Source organism: Microcaecilia unicolor, chromosome 2, assembly GCF_901765095.1.
Source record: "Microcaecilia unicolor chromosome 2, aMicUni1.1, whole genome shotgun sequence".
In the NCBI taxonomy this organism is placed as follows: domain Eukaryota; kingdom Metazoa; phylum Chordata; class Amphibia; order Gymnophiona; family Siphonopidae; genus Microcaecilia; species Microcaecilia unicolor.
The window spans coordinates 81512428-81529769 of NC_044032.1; the positions used below are offsets into that span (position 1 = coordinate 81512428).

Genomic DNA, 17342 nt, shown 5'->3' on the forward strand with positions numbered 1-17342 from the left:
ATTAGAGAGTACATTGACATCAATGATAATAATGAAGTATCAGCTGGGATCCTCTGGGAAGGATGTAAGGCCGTGCTCCGGGGAAAAGTTATATCCTTACAGATCCACCTAGAACGACAAGTAAGAGCGAGGACCCAACAAATACACGCGGAATTAAGAGACCTCACTGAACAATGTGCAGGGCGACCGGGGGTGGGAGCTATAAACCACCGAATACACGCATTATGGACAGAGCTTAGGGAAATTCAAATGGCAGAGATAGCAGAGCACCTCCAAAGGGTGAGACAAGCTCATTTCGAATTTGGAAACAAAGCTTCACGACTACTAGCATTTAAGTTAAAAAAGCACTGTAGCCATACACAAGTACCTTCCATATTCAATAGGGAGGGGAAATTATATATAACACGAGAAGATATCAGGACAGTCTTCTCAGACTTTTACACGGCCCTATACAAAACGGAGGGTACTTTAGATGCGCAGGAAGCCCAGAATTATCTTGCAAAGGCGGCGCTTCCCACATTGACAATGGTAGAAGCGGAGGCGCTCTCTGCACCGATCACATTAGATGAGGTGGCGTGGGCCATAAGCGATATGCCTAACGGTAAATCCCCGGGCCCAGATGGATTCACAAACAAATTTTATAAACGGTATAGCAAGCTCTTGATCCCTTTACTGGTCCGAGCATTTAATGAGCTTGATACCCAAGAGGAGCTATCTTACACCTGGCGGATAGCAAATGTAGTAGTTTTGCCTAAACCCGGAAAGAATCCACAATACTGTGGTTCCTACCGTCCGATCTCCTTGTTGGGATCGGACTATAAGCTTTTTACTAAGATATTGGCTAAGAGACTACAAAGACTCATGCCGAAGCTGGTACAAGAGGACCAGGCGGGATTCATCATGGGAAGGCAAGCAATAGATAACATTCGCAGGGCACTCCACTTGATTCAGGAGGCAACCAATAACAGACAGCCAATGTTGCTCCTGTCTTTAGACGCCGAAAAGGCGTTTGATAGGGTCAATTGGGTCTTTATGTTTGCAGTACTAAAGCGAATGGGATTTGTAGGACGGTTTATAGTATGGCTCCAACTATTATATACCCAGCCATTAGCAATACTGAGAATCAATGGATCCAACTCTGACCCAATAACATTGGAACGTGGGACCCGTCAGGGTTGTGCCTTGTCTCCACTGCTGTTTGCACTAACAATGGAGCCCTTGGCCCAATGCATACATCAACATCCACGCATACACGGTCTCCAGGTGGGGCATCTAACACACAAAGTCATGCTATTCGCCGATGATATCTTATTAACAGTGACTAATCCAGGCGAGTCCTTACCATATATATTACAAGAATTGAATCAATACGGCACCATGTCCGGGTTCCGGGTGAATATAGAAAAATCTGAGGCCTTGGGATTGGGACTGGCGGCAGGGGACGAAGCCTCACTGCGACAACAATTCCAGATCAAATGGGTCCAGCGGTCCCTCCGATATCTAGGCATTCAATTAACACCCAAATTGTCAGACCTCCATCAAGCTAACTATCCCCAGAAACTTAAAGAATTTTTTCGAGATCTTGACAGATGGGAGGGGTTGGAGCTGTCTTGGTTGGGACGTGTGGCAGCCATAAAAATGATGATTTTGCCCAAACTTTTATACCTGTTCCTCGCACTGCCATTACCAGTACCAAAGGGATTTTTTCGACAACTTAACAGAAAGGTTTTCGCCTATATATGGCAACACAAACCACCACGGGTACGAGCGGCTGTTATGTACCAATCAAAAAAAAGAGGAGGAATGGGAGTCCCAAATTTTGCTTTATACCACCAAGCAGCACAGTTACGAGTATTAGCAGAGTGGAGCACTGGTAGTACTAAATCATGGGTCCAGATGGAACAACACTGGATGGGACTAGCAAACTTACGCTCTATACTGTGGCTGCCAAAGAGCCAACTCCAGTCTTATATTAGAAAAGCCCCAATAGCAGTGCAATACCCCTTGCAAACATGGTGGGCGGTCAGGCAAAGGACTCTACCCAACAGAATACATTTTCAACAGATGACAATAAAAACTGCCCCGGGATGCCCGTTGGGGGTAGACAATCCTCTCTATGGCCAATGGGAAAGGAGGGGTCTTATCACGCTAAGTCAACTGTGGGAGGATGACCAAGTAATCCCATTTGAAGAATTACAGGAGGACTATGGATTACCATCCTCTCACCTATTTCACTACCAACGATATAGAGATTATATAAATAAGAAAGCAAAGATAGAACTGATGCGGGAGGAGGTAGATATAGAAAGAGCAATGAGGGCGGGTAGCCATAGGGGATGTGTGTCTCGCCTATATGGGGCCCTGCTTGCTGATCAGGCTCCAATCCAATACTATATACAACGATGGGAGCGAGATCTACAGATAACTCTAGATGAGACCCAATGGGAAAAAGCTTTAGAACACATGTTACATGCCTCTGTATCTAGTTCTCTCACTGAAAACAGCTATAAAATATTGTATCAATGGTATTATACTCCAAAGAGATTGGTAAAAATGTATGGGAAAGGGTCTGATCACTGTTGGAGAGGATGTACAATGGTGGGGGACATGGCCCATATCTGGTGGTTCTGTCCTAGGATCCAGATATATTGGACAGAATTGATTGATACGTTTGCTCAAGTGACTGGGGTGCGATATTCAGCTAAACCTGAGATATGCTTACTACATGTTCGTCCACCTGGAGTGCGCCTTTCTGACCACAGACTTACTTCTATATGGTTTATAGCTGGGAAAATAGCATTGGCGGCAGCGTGGAAAAGTATAATGGCACCAACGGTGATCCGGGTGATACATAAGATGGACTATCTCTACCAAATGTCAAAACTGACAGCCTTGAAATCGGGACATATAACAAAATTTAACCTGCTATGGGAGCGATACCGCACATGGAGAGGACACAATGGGATAGATCTTGATGCGCCCCACTTGATTGTTCCTAGACTTTGAAAGCGAATAATCGACCTTAATACGACTAACCTTCACTAATGAGTAAGAGTTTCTCATGTTAGGTAGAGGGGTAGGGAGGGAGGAGGGAATTTGTTCATTTTCCTGTTATTGGTTATGGAAGTTATATATATGTGCCATATGATTGTGCCATGACAAGTGTTATATATTGTTATTCAAAAATTTCAATAAATATAATTAAAAAAAAAAAAAGACAGGTGCCGCTTGTAGTAATGAAGATAGAACTGCAACAGGTAGGTGTTGCCTTTGAAGCTGGGTCACACACTGTGGTCTCATTACGAACTAACTTGAATGAGCAACATGGCCACCAAAAGGGCACATGTATCACCATTATTCCAGACACTGGGTGAAACTGTTAGGGAACTGCCAGACTCTCAACAGGAGTGTTGAAGACCACTCTCCTGTGCATGTTGTTATCTACTGTAAGGTCAATCAGGACCCCACTAGGGAAGCCTGGGCTCAAGACAACAGGACCTTAATCTTGAGGCCCCCTGAATAAAGATGCCTGCAAAAAGATTATATTAAAATGAAGACTGTTAACAAAGCCCTCCCAAACCATTTTGGAGGTCCCTGAACCTTGAGCCCCTCCCCTTCCATACTATATCTACAAAGAAGGGAGAACCTCTCCCACAGGGGACTGTCCATGACACACTTCTCCCCATCATGAAGCAAATATAAAGCCTCAGAGCAGGATATCTTGAGGTTATATCAGGAAAATCAGGTTGTAATGTTCCATCACTCTCTATCAGGTGTTAATCAGGGAGAGGAATAAATTATGACTACTCAGTATGACACAATCCTTCTCATAGCTAAAATGCTTCATGACCTACCCAAAAGATTCCCCGAGATCAAGGTACTAGAATAAGGGAGGGACAACACTTTTGACTCTCTCCCAAACAACCATCCTACTGAGACCGTACCTCATCAGAGGGGGCACTGCTTACAAACTACTGAACTACTTTCACTCTTTTGTTCTAGCCAGGTGGATGTCCTAGCACACCATAAGTACATAAGTATTGCCATACTGGGAAAGACCAAATGTCCATCAAGCCCAGCATCCTGTTTCCAACAGTGGCCAATCCAGGTCACAAATACCTGGCAAGATCCCAAAAAAGTACAAAACATTTTATACTGCTTATCACAGAAATAGTGGATTTTCCCCCAAGTCCATTTAATAATGGTCTATGGACTTTTCATTTAGGAAGCCGTCCAAACCTTTTTAAAACTCCGCTAAGCTAACCACCTTTACCACATTCGCTCGCAATGAATTCCAGAGTTTAATTACATGTTGAGTGAAGAAATATTTTCTCAGATTCATTTTAAATTTACTGCATTGTAGCTTCATCGCCAGTGGCGTAGCCAGACTGCTGATTTTGGGTGGGCCTGAACCCAAAGTGGGTGGGCACAAAATTTTCTCTCTACCTCCCCTCCCCAGCAAAATTTAGTCACATTTTCAGTGAGCTTTCAGAGGCCAAAACCTCCTGCCTCAGGTCAGTATAATGCTGTTATGGTATCCTCTCCTGACCTAAGGAAGGAAGTATTGGTCTCTGAAACTTTATTAACACAGGTACCATATTACTTTATCCTAAATTAAAAATAAAATTATTTTCTTTACCTTTGTTGTATGGCCATTTACTTTTTCTCATTGTGTTGCTCCCAGTCTCTAGATTCTGCTTTCCTTCGTTTTCGCTTAACTCTTCTGCCACGGTTTCCTGGCCATTTCTCATTTTTCTCTCCTTTTTCTTAGCTTTCTTCAATATTTTTCTGCCTCTCTCTCTCTCTCTGTCCTGATTTAATTCATTCTTACTATCTATTCTTTAATTTCCTTCATCTACTTATGGCTTTTCATCTTTTTATCACCCTTGTTCTCCCCATGCCCCTTCCTCTTATTCTCCAATCTTTCACTACTCCCCCTTTCCATGCAGCAGCTCTCCTCTTTCTCTCCCCATCCTTCCAGTGTCTCCCCTCTCTCTCCCCATCCTTACAATAGTCTCCCCTCTTTCTTTCTGCATCCTTCCATCCATTGTCACCTCTTTCACCCTACCCTTCCATCCAGCGTCTTCCCTCTTTCTCTCCCCATCCTTCCACCCATCTACCCTCTCTCCTCATCCTTCCATCTAATGTCTCTCTCTCCCTCCTTCTAACCAGTGTCTCTCTATCTCTCTACCCTTTTCTGTTCAGTGTCCCTTCTCTCTCCACATCCTTCCAGTCTCTCCCCTTTCTCTCTGCATCCTTTCATCCATCTCCCCTCTTTCTCCCCATTCTTCCATCTGTTTTCCCTCTTTCTCTCCCCATCCTTCCATCTGTTTTCCCTCTCTCTGCCATCCTTCCATCCGTTTTCCCTCTCTCTCCCCATCATTCCATCTGTTTTCCCTCTTTCTCTCCCCATCCTTCCATCCGTTTTCCCTCTCTCTGCCATCCTTCCATCCGTTTTCCCTCTTTCTCCCTATCCTTCCATCTGTTTTCCCTCTTTCTCCCCATCCTTCCATCTGTTTTCCCCTCTCCTGATTCAGGCCCGCCAGCCCCAGCTCCCATTGCCGGCCACTGCTGCTTTTCCAGTTGAGCAGCAGGGCCGGCGCTACAAAAAGAAGAAGCGCTCAGCTGATTGAGCTAAGCGCCAACGCTACCGAGAAAAAATGTTTAAAAAAAAAAAGCGCGGCACCAGGTCCGCAGGCAGCCTTGAGGCATTGGCTGCTGGCTCTGCAGGCTCCTCCCGTCTCCCTACATCACTGCCCCTGTTTCGCTCCAGGGGCAGTGACGTAAGAGAAGGGAGGAGCCTGCAGAGCCAGCAGCCAATGCCTCAAGGCTGCCTGCGGACCTGGTGCCGCGCTTTTTTTTTTAACATTTTTTCTCGTTAGCGTTGGCGCTTAGCTCAATCAGCTGAGCGCTTCTTCTTTTTGTAGCGCCGGCCCTGCTGCTCAACTGGAAAAGCAGCAGTGGCCGGTAATGGGAGCTGGGGCTGGCGTGGGCCTGGAAGAAAAGTGGGCGGGCGTGTGTGTGTGCGATTGGGTGGGCGGGCCAGAGGTGAAATTGGGTGGGCCTGGGCCCACCCAGGCCCACCCGTAGCTACGCCCCTGTTCATCGCATGCCCCCTAGTCCTACTATTTTTGGAAAGCGTGAACAGATGCATCATATCTACCTGTTCAACTCCACTCATTATTTTATAGACCTCTATCATATCTCCCCAGCCGCCTTTTCTCCAAGCTGAAGAGCCCTAGCCGCTTTAGCCTTTCCTCATAGGGATGTCGTCCCGTCCCCTTCATCATTTTTGACGCCCTTCTCTGCACCTTTTCTAATTCCACTATATCTTTTTTGAGATGCGGCAACCAGAACTGAACACAATATTCGAGGTGCGGTCGCACCATGGAGCGATACAAAGGCATTATAACATCCTCATTTTTGTTTTCCATTCCTTTCCTAATAATCTGTTTTCTCATTTATTGAATTGATTAATCTGTTTTCTGATTTATTGAATTGATTATATTCATTTTGTTACACTTGTTCTTTATGTAACCAATTGCTTATCTACTCTTGATTGACGATTGTCATGATGTATTATTGTAAGCCACATTGAGTCTGCAAATAGGTGGGAAAATGTGGGATACTGTCATGTTACCTGCTTGCGCAAGGTATGGGCATCTGAGGAGATGGAGGCCATCTTAGATGTGGGCATCTCCAGGATAGGGCGGCCATCTTAGAGGTGGACATCTTAGGTTGGGGCGGCCATCTTGGAGCTGGGCAGCCACAGGAAGGAAGTCCATATTTGGGCTTGAAGACGTCTCTGGTGGGGGCAGCTATCTTGAAGACAGTTGTGCATGTTTGGGCCTAATTCCTGTCATATTTAAAGCCCTGCCTCCAGTCCTCCCATGCTTCGGCTTCTACTCTGTTTCCTGGGTAGTTGCAGTGCTTCTGGATCTACTTCTGTTTGCTGCCTGGTATTGACCTTTGCCTGTTCCTGGATCTGCTACTGTTTGCTGCCTGGTATTGACCTTTGCCTGTTCCTGGATCTGCTACTGCTTGCTGCCCGGTACTGACCTCTGTTGGCTCCTGGTCGTGCTTCTGCCGTTGCTTGGCCATGCCCCGGGGACTTCGTTCTTGACTCAGTTCTCTCTGCTGTTTGCTTCCCGCACTGGGGGCTCAACCCCTGGGGAACGGAGGGGGACACAGGGGGAACTTGGGGTTGGCCGACAGCTCGCTGAGGAATCTTCCTCCATCGGGCACAAGAGCTCAACCTCCACTGGGCAAGCCTGACAGATACAAATGCAACAAAATAAATAAATAATGCCTAACATTTCTTAGCTGCAGCAGCACACTGAGCAGAAGGTTTCAACATATCATCAACGATGACACCTAGATCCCTTTCTTGGTCCGTGACTCCTAACGTGGAACCTTACATGACATAACTATAATTCGGGTTCCTCTTTCCCACATGCATCACTTTGCACTTGCTCAAATTAAACGTCATTTGCCATTTAGACGCCCAGTCTCCCGCGATTTAACGACATTGAATAACTTTGTGTCATCAGCAAATTTAATTACCCCACTAGTTACTCCCATCTCTAGGTCATTTATAAATATGTTAAAAAGCAGCGGTCCCAGCACAGAGCCCTGGGGAACCCCATTAACTACCCTTCTCCATTGAGAATACTGACCATTTAACCCTACTCTCTCTTTTCTATCTTTTAACCAGTTTTTAATCCACAATAGAATACTATCTCCTATCCCATGACTCTCCAATTTCCTCTGGAGTCTTTCGTGAGGTACTTTGTCAAACGCCTTCTGAAAATCCAGATACACAATATCAACCGGCTCACCTTTATCCACATGTTTGTTCACCCCTTCAAAGAAATGTAGTAGATTGGTCAGGCAAGATTTCCCTTCACTAAATCCATGTTGACTTTGTCTCATTAATCCATGCTTTTGAATATGCTCTGTAATTTTGTTCTTAATAATAGTCTCTACCATTTTGCCCGGCACCGACGTCAGACTCACCGGTCTATAATTTCCCGGATCTCCTCTGGAACCTTTTTTAAAAATCGGCGTTATATTGGCCACCCTCCAATTTTCCTGTACCAAGCTCGATTTTAAGGATAAATTACATATTTCTAACAATAGCTCCACAAGCTCATTTTCAGCTCTATCAGTACTCTGGGATGAATACCATCTGGTCCAGGAGATTTGATACTCTTCAGTTTGTAGAACTGCCCCATTACATCCTCCAGGTTTACGGAGAATTCATTAAGTTTCTGAGACTCGTCAGCTTCGAATACCATTTCCGGCACCAGTATCCCACCCAAGTCTTCCTCGGTGATGACAGAAGCAAAGAATTCATTTAATCTCTCCGTTACAGCTTTGTCTTCCCTGATTGCCCCTTTTACTCCTCGGTCATCTAGTGGTCCAACTGATTCCAAAGTTAGAAGCTTCTGCTGCAGTAGACACAGTACTACTACTTCTTATTTCTACAACAATACTAGATGTATGCAGTGCTGTACATATAATATTCCTGCCAGAATTCTGCATTAAAAAAAATCAAAATTCTGCACCAAAAATTTGTAAATTATGCAAGTATATTAGTTATAATGTAACCAATATTACAGATGCAGAAGCAAAGAGTAGGGAGAGTAGGCTCTTCTCAAACACCGGAGGAGATGTAATAATAGAAGCAGAATCTTTATTGCAAGAAAACAGAAACAACTCAGTATTACAGACCCATCCCTGTACACAGATACCATACATATTTTTACCAGCATTCATATTTTTTTCCAGCCCCCTCCAAGCACCCACACATAGCATCCACCTTTTTTACAGCCCTCCCTCCACCCATAGTATCCACCTTTTTTTATAGACCCCCTCTACACACCCACACATAGTATCCACCTTTTTTTCACAGCCCCCGCCAACACAAAGCATCCGCATTTTTATAGCCCACTCTGCACCACAGCAGCCACCTTTTTTTACATCCCCCTTCCCCCCACATAGCAGCCACCTTTTTTAAAAGCACCCTCTGCCTCACAGCAGCCACTTTTTTTTCCAAAGCAGCCATCTTTTCTTAACAGCCCCCTTCTCCCACAGCAGCCACCTTTATTTTACAGCTTCTCCCCAAACATATATAGCATCCACCTTTTTTTTTTTTTTTACAGCTCGCTCCCTGCACCCACATACATGCTTTTTTTTCAGCCACCCCTGCACATCCCCGTGAGGAGCAGCTGCACAGGAGTACCTCTTTGGAGCAGGAAAGAAGTCCACTCTGTCCTGCCAGCTGCAGCTGCTCAGGGCCGGTGATGCCGCTTTTTCCAAATGGCCACGGAGACTTCCTGTGGCACTCTCATGAGATTACCACTTGGTCTCGGTGGCAATTTTAAAAAAGTGAAGGCACCAGCCCAGAGCAGTGGTAGCAGGCAGAAATGAGTTGAGTTCTTTCCTGCCCCCGATAAAGCCTCTAGACCACTAGGATGTAGTCAGATAGGCCAGGGGAGGGTGGGCGGCTGGACGGTGGGACCAAGGCTTGAGGACAGCAGCAGCAAGGCTCGGGGGCGGGACCAAGGCTCGGGGGCAGCGGGACCAATGTTTGGGGGAGCGGGAGACCCAGCAAGGCTTTCCTGCTGGCTGGGGAGACTAGCCAGCAAACACTCAGAGCACAGATTCTGCACAAAAATGTGGAATTCTGTGCAAATTCTGCTCTCCACAGTAGTGGAGAATTCCAGCAGGAGTAATATAACATATATGAGACAATCCCTGCTCAACAGACCTTACAATCTATTCAAGACAGATAAGGGATTAGTGAATTACACAGACGTCTCTGTTCCTCCCATACATTATTTTCTCTATCTCGCTCCCTTTTTTTTTTTTTTTTTAATAAATTGAGACAGCCAAACTACCCAGGGAGAGGCATCCACAGGCAAGAATAGAAGAGCACTAGATAAGCAAACTGCCCTATCTGCCCCACCTCTATAGAGAAGAGGAAAACCAAATGGTTATTGCAATGGGCAAGAACCCTCCATTACCCAAAATCTTAGACTGTGAGCCCACAAAGAAAGTGCCTGCATAAAATAAATGTAAACCACTTTGGCTGAACCACAGAAAGCCAGTATATCAAATTTATGATCCATGACCCTTGACCTTGAGGAAGGAGGGATCACAAAGGACCTCTTCATATGTGTAAGACTGCCCAATTACCTACCTCTAGCTTTATAGAGCAGCTGGTTCAGGAATGAACAAGAGAGGGAAAAATTCTAGACCTAGTCCTTAGTGGAACACATGATCTGGTGCAGGAGGTAATGGTGCTGGGGCCACTTGATAACAATGTTCATAACATGATCAGATTTGTTATAATCTCTGGAGTAAGTACACACACGAAATCCAATGCGTTAACATTTAATTACCAAAAAGGAGACTATGAAAAAAATTAGAATGGTTTAAAAAAAACCCCACAACTTATAGGAACAGCTGCAAAGGTCAAAAATTTACATCAGTTGTGGATGTTGTTCAAAAATGCCATCCTGGAAACCCAGACCAGATATATTTCATGTATTAAAAAAGGAATAAAGAAGGCTAAATGACAGCTGACATAGTTAAAAAGTGAAGTGAAGGAAGCTATTAGAGCTAAAACAAAATCCTTCAGAAAATGGAAGAAGAATCTGACTGAAAATAATGGGAAACAGCATAAGGAATATGCATGTCAAATGCAAAGCACAGAAAAGAAAGGCAAACAGAGATTTTGAAAAGAATACTGCACTGGAGGCAAAAACACATATTAAAAACCTTTTTTAGGTATATTACAAGCAAGAAGCCATTAAAAGAATCAGTTGGACTGCTAGATGACCGAGGGGTAAAAGGGGCACCTAGTGAAGACAAGACCGTAGTGGAAAGACTAAATTAATTCTTTGCTTCGGTTTTCGCTGAGGACGATGTGGGAGAGATAGTGCCAGAAATGGTATTCAATGCTGATGAGTCAGAGAAACTGAAACAAATTTCTGTAAAACTGAAAGATGTAATGGGGCAATTTGACAAACTGAAGAGTAGCAAATTGACTGTAACAGATGGTATACATCCCAGAGTACAGAAAGAATTGAAAAATGAACTTGCAAAGCTACTGTTAGCAATATGTAATTTATCTTTAAAATCAAACATGGTACTAAAAGATTGCAGAGTGGACAATGTAATGTCAATTTTTAAAAAGGGTTCCGGAGGTGATCTTGGAAATTATAGACCGGTGAACCTGACGTCGGTGCCGGTCAAAATGGTAGAGACTATTCTAAAGAACAAAATTAAAGAGCATATACATAAGCATTGATTAATGAGACAAAGCCAACATGGATTTAGTCAAGGGAAATCTTGCTTCATCAATCTATTAAATTTCTTTTAGGTGTGAATAAACATATACAAATGCTAATAATAATAATATTGTGTATTTGGATTTTCAAAAGGCATTTGACAAAATACCATGAAAGACTCTTGAGAAAACTAGAAAGTCAAGGGATAGGATGTAATGTCCTATTGTGGATTAAAAACTGGTTAAAAGATAGAAAACAGAGAGTAGGGATAAATGGTCAGAATACTTGATGAAGAAGAGTAGATAGTAGGGTTTCCCAGGGGTCTGTCCTAGGATTGCTTTTTTAAAACATATTTATAAATGATCTAGAGATGGGAATAACTAGTGAGGTAATTAAAGGCCTTATTTATAAGGCGCACTAGCGTTTTTAGCACACACTGCGCATTAGTGCACCCTAATCGTGTAGATGCCCACAATATCGTGAGCTAAAAATGATAGTGCACCTTAGTAAATAGGGCCCTAAATTTGCTGATGACACAAAGTTATTCAAAGTTGTTAAATTGAAAGAGGATTGTGAAAAATTTCAAGAGAACCTTACAATACTGGGAGACTGGGCATCCAAATGGTACATGATGTTTAATGTGAGCAAGTGCAAAGTGTTGCATGTGCAAAAGAGGAACCCAAACTATAGCTATGTGATGCAAGGTTCCACATTAGGAGTCATCGTCCAAGAAAAGGATCTAGGTGTCATTGTTGATACTTTGAAAACCTATGCTCAGTGTGCAACGGTGAATAAGAAAGCAAATAGAATGTTAGGAATTATTAGGAAAGGAATGGAAAACAAAAATTGTAATGTTATAATGCATTTGTATTGCTCCATGGTGCAACTGCATCATCAATACTGTGTGCCATTCTGGTCACTGTATCTCAAAAAAAGATATAGTGGAATTAGAAAAATTACAGCCAATTTTGTCACAGTTTGCAGGAGAGGGGATGGATCCCACAGCTCTGCCTGTATGTAAATAGAAAATAGGTGGATGGGAGCATTTCCACACACTTTAAGGGGATTAAGTCACTGAAAGTAATAAAGCTTGTGGTCAAATTTTGCCTACACACTGTATGAAGAAAGCAGAATCAAAATGAGGAAAATGAAAACCTGCTCCCCACGAGTTTAGGGGGAAAGGTGACTGATGGCACTAATAGTGAAGGGAGTTTGAGAGAAAAGGTTTGGTAAAGAACTTGACTCATACTGAACCATCTGTGGGTTTCTGGCTCGGTGTGGAGATTGCTCTCTAGTAGGGAACCCCTGGAACTGGTGATTATAGAGCTTTGATAAAGGCTGATAAATCTGAATTCCAGCAGGGCAAGTACCTTTACAGGCTTCTCTGAAGACACAGATAGGGTTACCATATGGCTCCAGAAAAAGGAGGACGGATTGAGCCAGCCGGGGACACAGAGAGCAAAAGCCCCTGGGAGCCAGCCTGAAGCTAGGAAGCTTTTGGGAGCAGCACAGAGTAGATGGAGAAGTGGCAGCCCTTGGGAGCAGGCACAGCTCAGGAGATATTCTAGCCTGGAGCCCAACCTGCTTAGTCTTGCTTCACACCTGTAGACCCTCAGCTAGCCCTACCAAGTTGGATTTACCTCTGCCTCTCAATATGCCAGCTCTGCCTCTATCGCAGATGTTTCTTGCAAGAAGCAAGCCAAGAAATTATCGCCTCTGAGGGAGTGTGACTGCCATAGAGATCTCCGAACAGGTAAGATGTCACCCCAGGGCAAGGCTTCCTCACTTTCCATCTCGGAATCACAGCCCATCTTGGACCCTGCAAAGATTTTTGCTATCTCCCAGATAACTGTATCTCCAGGAAAAACTCTGGTCCCTAAGCAGACAAGGAAGTGGGCCATGCACTGTGCACACAACTTCAAATCTACAGGGTGCCTGGGGAAAAGAAGACCCTTCAATCAGTGGTACATCAATACTGGTGGGCCCAAATGCCTTATGGAATGCAAGATGTTTTAGATGTCAGAAGGATAAGGGAGAGACTAACCTATCCTCTTGCTTGGAAGGGCTTTGGAGCTGAGGATAATACATGGGAACCTGCTGAAAATGTTCATGTTCCTGCAGGTGTAAGACCGCCATCATCTTTATTCCCTCAAACATGAACCCACAGGTTTGAGGGGGGGGGGGCTTCAGAGAGAGGGTACAGTCACACCCATCACTTGTTTTTTGTGGTCTCCAGCAGCATTCCTTGCCAAGAAAAATCTGTTTTACTTCCTGGAAACCCTTCACTTCCTTTATAGACCTGCAAGAGGATGCTGACTGACATCATCATTTCCTGTCTACATAAGTATTGCCATACTGGGAAAGACCAAATGTCCATCAAGCCCAGCATCCTGTTTCCAACAGTGGCCAATCCAGGCCACAAATACCTGGCAAGATCCCAAAAAAGTACAAAACATTTTATACTGCTTATCACAGAAATAGTGGATTTTCCCCCAAGTCCATATAATAATGGTCTATGGACTTTTCCTTTAGGAAGCTGTCTAAACCTTTTTAAAACTCCGCTAAGCTAACCACCTTTACCAAATTCTCTGGCAACGAATTCCAGAGTTTAATTACATGTTGAGTGAAGAAATATTTTCTCCGATTCGTTTTAAATTTACTACATTGTAGCTTCATCGCATGCCCCCTAGTCCTACTATTTTTGGAAAGTGTAAACAGACGCTTCACATCTACCCGTTCAACTCCACTCATTATTTTATAGACCTCTATCATATCTCCCCTCAACCGCCTTTTCTCCAAACTGAAGAGCCCTAGCCACTTTAGCCTTTCCTCATAGGAAAGTCATCCCATCCCCTTTATCATTTTCGTTGCCCTTCTCTGCACCTTTTTCTAATTCCACTATATCTTTTCTGAGATGCGGCAACCAGAATTGAACACAATATTCGAGGTGCGGTCGCACCATGGAGCGATATAAAGGCATTATAACATCCTCATTTTTGTTTTCCATTCCTTTCCTAATAATAACTAACATTCTATTTGCTTTCTTAGCCGCAGCAGCACACTGAGCAGAATGTTTCAACGTATCATCGACGACGACACCTAGATCCCTTTCTTGGTCCATGACTCCTGACGTGTAACCTTGCATGACGTAGCTATGATTCGGATTCCTCTTTCCCACATGCATCATTTTGCAGTTGCTCACATTAAACGTAATCTGCCATTTAGACGCCCAATCTCCAAGTCTTGTAAGGTCCTCTTGTAATTTTTCACAATCCTACCGTGATTTAATGACTTTGAATAACTTTGTGTCATCAGCAAATTTAATTACCTCACTAGTTACTCCCATCTCTAGGTCATTTATAAATATGTTAAAAAGCAGCGGTCCCAGCACAGAGCCCTGGGGAAACCCACTAACTACCCTTCTCCATTGAGAATACTGACCATTTAACCCTACTCTCTCTTTTCTATCTTTTAACCAGTTTTTAATCCACAATGGAACACTACCTCCTATCCCATGACTTTCCAATTTCCTCTGGAGTCTTTCATGAGGTACTTTGTCAAACGCCTTCTGAAAATCCAGATACACAATATCAACTAACTCACCTTTATCCACATGTTTGTTCACCCCTTCAAAGAAATGTAGTAGATTGGTCAGGCAAGATTTCCCTTCCCTACATCCATGTTGACTTTGTCTCATTAATCCATGCTTTTGAATATACTCTGTAATTTTGTTCTTAATAATAGTCTCTACCATTTTGCCCGGCACCGATGTCAGACTCACCGGTCTATAATTTCCCGGACCACCTTTGGAACCTTTTAAAAACATTGGCATTACATTGGCCACCCTCCAATCTTCCGGTACCACGCTCGATTTTCAGTTCTATCAGTTCTCTGGTAGTATATAAGGAAGTTGCTTACTCCCAGACAGTGCCATTGCAACGGGTCACCTAGCCTGGTCTAGTGTAAATTGCAGCCTTGCTCCAGCCTGTGTCTTCAGTCCTGTTCCAACCTTGTTCCACCCTGTGTCTTCATTCAACTGAAACAGCGCTTGCTAAAGTCTCCAATGATCTGTTCCTGGCCAGATCCAAAGGTCTCTATTCTATCCTCATCCTTCTCGATCTATCTGCTGCTTTTGACACTGTTGATCACAGCCTATTCCTTGATACGCTGTCCTCACTTGGATTTCAGGGCTCTGTTCTTTCCTGGTTCTCTTCTTATCTCTCCCAGCGTACCTTTAGTGTATACTCTAGTGGATCCTCCTCTACTTCTATCCCACTGTCAGCTGGTGTACCTCAGGGATCTGTCCTGGGACCGCTTCTTTTCTCCATCTATACTTCTTCCCTTGGTACTCTGATCTCATCCCGTGGTTTTCAGAATCATCTTTACGCTGACGACTCCCAGATCTACCTCTCCACACCAGAAGTCTCAGGGTTTCAGGCCAAAGTATCAGCCTGCCTGTCTGACATTGCTGCCTGGATGTCTTACCGCCATCTGAAACTAAACATGACCAAGACTGAGGTTCTTATCTTTCCCCTTAAACCAACCTCTCCTCCCCCCCCCCCCCCCATTCTCTATTTCTGTGGATAACACTCATCTTTCCTGTCTCATCAGCTCGTAACATTGGGGTCATCTTCGACTCCTCCCTCTCCTTCTCTGCAAATATTCAGCAGGCTGCTAAAACCTGTCGTTTCTTTCTCTACAATATCACCAAAATTCACCCTTTCCTTTCTGAGCACACTACCAGAAACCTCATCCACACTCTTATCACCTCTCGCCAGTGGCATAGCCAAGGGTGGGCCTAGGTGGGCCTAGGCCCACCCACTTTGGGCTCAGGCCCACCCAGTAGCAGCACACCTATGATGTGCCTGGCAGAGATTCCCAAGTCCCACCAGCTGAAAGCTCCCAACAACTGTTCCTCCTGCATACCTTGTAAATAGCAGATCTTCGCCTGCAGCAAGCAGTGACTGATACATACTGCTCGCACTGCCCCCACAGCCTTCCCTCTGACATACTCCCGCCTATGAGGAAACAGGAAGTTGCATCACTGGGAAGGCTGTGGGAACAACATGAGCAGTGTGCATTAATTGCTGCTCGCCGCTGGTGAAAATCTGCTATTTAAAAGATGCGAGAGAGGGGGGGATGTTTGAGATACCATATGGCATGCAGGAGAGACCAAATCACCTGTGGAATGGGGCGGGGTTCTTCTGCCCACCCATCTTGGGCCCAGGCCCACCCAAAATTGGGTGTCTGGCTACGCCCCTGCCTCTCGCTTAGACTACTGCAACTTGCTTCTCACAGGTCTCCCACTTAGCCATCTCTCTCCTCTTCAATCTGTTCAAAATTCTGCTGCACGACTAATATTCCGCCAGGGTCGTTATGCTCAGATTAGCCCTCTCCTCAAGTCACTTCACTGGCTTCCTATCCGTTTCCGCATACAGTTCAAACTCCTCTTATTGACCTATAAGTGCATTCACTCTGCAGCTCCTCAGTACCTCTCCACTCTCATCTCTCCCTACATTCCTCCCCGGGAACTCCATTCACTGGGTAAATCTCTCTTATCTGCACCCTTCTCCTCCACCGCTAACTCCAGACTCCTTTTATCTTGCTGCACCATATGCCTGGAATAGACTTCCTGAGCCGGTACGTCAAGCTCCATCTCTGGCCGTCTTCAAATCTAAGCTAAAAGCCCACCTTTTTGATGCTGCTTTTAACTCCTAACCCTTACTCACTTGTTCAGAACCCTTATTTTAATATTCCCTTATCTCTTGTTTGTCCTGTTTGTCTGTCCTAATTAGATTGTAAGCTCTGTCGAGCAGGGACTGTCTCTTCATGTTCAAGTGTACAGCTCTGCGTACGTCTAGTAGCGCTTTAGAAATGATAAGTAGTAGTAGTAACCTGCTCTTTGTCGGGGCGTGACTTGCCTGCTGCTAGCCAGGGCCCGCCTGGCCTTCTGGTTGGGTTCGCAGTGTAAACCTGACTGCGATCTAAAGACTCACCTATCCCGAGCTATGACATCTCAGTTGCATATTCTATCAATTTTGTTGA

The 17342-nt window shown here is 44.5% G+C and overlaps 1 protein-coding gene across 2 annotated transcripts in view; it reads right to left on the minus strand.

Moving 5' to 3' along the window:
* Positions 1-17342, minus strand: part of OXCT1 (3-oxoacid CoA-transferase 1) — a 468078-nt gene that overhangs the window by 236052 nt on the left and 214684 nt on the right. Inside the window, exon 15 of one of the 2 annotated variants that reach the window (XM_030193085.1) lies at positions 14301-14311. The exons of the other annotated variant lie outside the window; for it this stretch is intronic. The gene's annotated coding sequence lies outside the window, so the exon portion shown is untranslated. Of the gene's footprint in view, positions 1-14300; positions 14312-17342 lie in introns of those variants that run through there. 2 annotated transcript variants of the gene reach the window in all.